This window comes from Heterodontus francisci, chromosome 15 (assembly GCF_036365525.1).
Source record: "Heterodontus francisci isolate sHetFra1 chromosome 15, sHetFra1.hap1, whole genome shotgun sequence".
NCBI lineage: Eukaryota > Metazoa > Chordata > Chondrichthyes > Heterodontiformes > Heterodontidae > Heterodontus > Heterodontus francisci.
In genome coordinates this window covers 44,569,948-44,573,325 of record NC_090385.1, presented here as the reverse complement: position 1 = coordinate 44,573,325, position 3,378 = coordinate 44,569,948, and the positions used below count along the sequence as shown (strand labels likewise).

At 53.2% G+C, this 3,378-nt stretch overlaps 1 pseudogene; it reads right to left on the bottom strand.

Moving 5' to 3' along the window:
• Nucleotides 1-2,815: 2,815 nt before the first annotated feature.
• LOC137377958 (U2 spliceosomal RNA) lies at nt 2,816-2,924 on the bottom strand (annotated as a pseudogene).
• Between the last annotated feature and the right edge of the window lie 454 nt (nt 2,925-3,378).

The following is a 3,378-nucleotide window of genomic DNA, read 5'->3' as shown; positions in this document are numbered from 1 at the left end:
GGACTGGGAGGCTCTGCTGTCTGTGGGCTTCGCGTCATACAGCCCAGCATAAAAGGATTTGCTGATCCTTAGTATGTCGGACTGCGAAGACGTTACCGAGCCATCTTCTTCCTTCAGGCTGCTGATAACAGAGCTCTCTCTGTGTACCTTTTGGAAGAAGTAACGCGAGCACGTCTCATCCTGCTCGATGGAGCGGACTCTGGACCGGAAGATGATCTTGGAGGCTTCCTTGGCAAAAAGCGAGGCCTGCTGGCTCTTCACCTCTTGGAGGTCCTCTTTGACCTCGACCCCCATTGACTGCAACCGGAGTAGATTTTGCATAGTTTTCTGGAGTCGGGACATTTCCCTCTGTCTCTCTCTCGCCCTCTGAACACCTTTGTGGATGAAGAACCTCTTGATGTTCTCCTTAATCGCTTCCCACCAGTGAACTGGAGACTCAAAGAGGGGTTTCACGGTCCTCCAACCTTTGTAATCCCTTTTGAGTTCCTCAACGTTCTCTGGGGTCAGCAGTGTAGCATTGAGCTTCCACGTCCCTCTGCCAACCCGCTGGTCATCCTGTAAGTGACAGTCGGCCAGTAAGAGGCAGTGGTTGGAGAAGAACACCGGCTTGACGTCGGTGGATCTGACCGTGACAGCACGGGACACAAACAGGAAGTCAATCCTGGAACGGGCAGACCCGTCCGATCTTGACCATGTGTATCTGCGCTGCGCTCCGTCTGCAGGTTTGCTGAAGACGTCCTGCAGTTTGGCATCTTTAACTGTTTCCATTAGGAATCTGGACGTAGCGTCCAGTTTGCTGTCGTCACTGCCGGATCGTCCAGCCGCATCGATGATGCAGTTCAAGTCACCGCCTAGGATGACCGGCCTGGACGTCGCCAGCAGCAGTGGGAGCTGCTGGAAGACGGTCAGCCGCTCGCTGCATTGTACCGGGGCGTACACATTGATCAACCGGAGCGGAGCGTTGTTGTACATCACGTCTGCTACGAGGAGGCGACCGCCCACCACCTCCTTAACTTCGGAGATGGTGAAGTTACCTCCCTGCAGCAGAATACCCAGGCCGGAGGAACGGCAATCATTACCCCCCGACCAGATCGATGGCCCATGGGACCACCATCGCGACCGCTGCCTGTAGGTGCTGAGGTGTGGTATTCCACACTCCTGCAGAAACAGTAGGTCAGCTTTGACCTTGGCAAGGTAATCCGAGGTTGAAACACATCGCGTAGTAGATTTAATGCTACGCACATTAATGGAAGCAATTCTTACACCCATTTTTTTTAAAGTTATTTGTTGCTTCCCATACCATTTGTCCTTACTAGTCCCACTCCTTCGGGATGTTCCTGCATACCCATCGTGTGCGCAAGCAGTTTCACGTGGGTTGGGCTCAGAAACCCCTCCTGCTTTTTCATGCAGTGTTTGTTCTGCTCGGGTGACATCGGGGGGGTCTTGTAGGCAGAGGGGATTGGGTTGTCCTCAGCTGCTTCCATCTGTTCCTCCTCGGAAACATCACTGCTCCCGGCTTCCCGGAGCTCAGGTGCGTCAGACGTGTCTTTGCTCCCGGTGTCCCGGAGCTGAGATGCGTTGGCCACGTCGTTACGTGTGGCGCATTGGGGTTGGGGCACGCCGGGCCCATCACAGCTTCCAGTGCCCGGGGGCTGGGATGCTTTATCATCCATCTCGGAGTTCTGCCGCCTCTTTTGAAGGGGCTGTCGTTCCAGCATTCCCCCGTCCAGTGAAGAGGAGTTGTTGCAGTCTGATTCAGAAGATAGCCTCCTCTTACCACTGGTTTGGGTGGTGGCTTTGGGATGTTTTTTCTTTGTGGTTTTCCTCTGGACCACTTGCCACTGACCTGTTTGTCCATCTGCTGCCTCCTCCTCCATTGATTCCGTCTGTGGAGGAGGGGTTTCCAGGCGCTGGGTAGGTGCTCGGTCACTGGTTTCAGCTGCCTCCCCTTCCTTCTCCTTCTCAGGTTGAAGTTCCTCACTGCGGAGAAGGTTGCTGGTCTCCTTTCGAACACCGGATGCCTTCGTCGAACCTTCTCCCGGCCTTTCCTTGGACCTTGCCGCCTGAGCATAACTGAGGCAGCGTTTGGGGCAGGTTTTGTAGAGATGGCCTGCCGCACCGCACAAGTTGCAACACTTAGTCTGCTTACAGTCCTTGGTCTGATGGCCTTCCTCCTTGCAGTTCTTGCAAACAACTGTGCTGCAGTTGGCTGCCATGTGACCAGATTTGCCACTGGTGCGGCAAACTCTGGGCTGCCCAGCGTAGACCAAGAAGCCTCGACTTCCCCCGATAGCGAAGCTGGATGGAGGGTGGATGATGGCTCCACTGGGATCTACCTTCAAGGTCACCTTGACCTGCCGCTTGCTGGTCCAAATCCCAAAGGGGTCCTTGACATCAGTGCTGCTGCTGGCCACCTCGACGTACCTGGCGAGAAAGGTGAGTACATCCACCACCGAAACATGGGGGTTGTAGAGGTGAATCGTCACCACCCGGTCCCGTTGTGACGGAAGCGTGAAGAACGGCTCCGCTGTGAGGATCGACAGTGGCGCCCGGTCCCCTTTCTCCTTGAACGCCTTCAGGAACTTGATGCATCCCGCCACGTTCTGGAACGTCACGTCGAAGTATTCCCTTGCTGGGGAAATCCTGCAGACAGAAGACGTCCGTCGCTTGAAATTCGCAGCAATCGAAGAGAATTTTCTTGATGAAGAAGGTGCGATCGACCAGTGCATCTCCTTCCTTGTCCTTCACGACCACCCAAACGGTGTTGCGCACTCCCTGGCCCGAAGCTCGAAAATTGGTTATAGCCATTTTACTCAAAGCTTCCCCAGGATCAAAAGGCAATGATCATGGTCTCTTCTCAATCAAATAAGCACTGATAAGAACAGATACTACACTTGATCTTAGCCAAAAGGCCGAGAAGCGAAAAATGAGTCACCCAGCCTAATCCCACTTTCCAGTATTTGATCCTTGACCACATTGTTAGTGGCTGAGAAGGTAACTGTAGTGATGGATATTCATGTGTCTGGCTTCTTTGAAGCTGCAGCTGGAGATATTTGCAACACTTCACAGTTTGCTGTCCACTGTTGCAGAAGGGAGGTCATTGAGGTTCTCTATTCAATGAAAGCTAACTACATTTCATTCTCTCTTGTGAGAATCAAGCAGGCCGAACAAACACGTGGCTTTGCTAGGATTGCAGGCTTCCCCTATGGTGCAGGGTGCCATTGTCAAAATGCAAATTTCTTTACGGGTGCCACATGTCAACTTCGTCCTATACCAGAACCGAAAGGGATTCCACTCCCTCAAGGTCCAGCCAGTGTGTGCCCATAGGTGATGAATAATGCGGGTCAATATGGCAACAAGGTCTATCCACTAATGAGA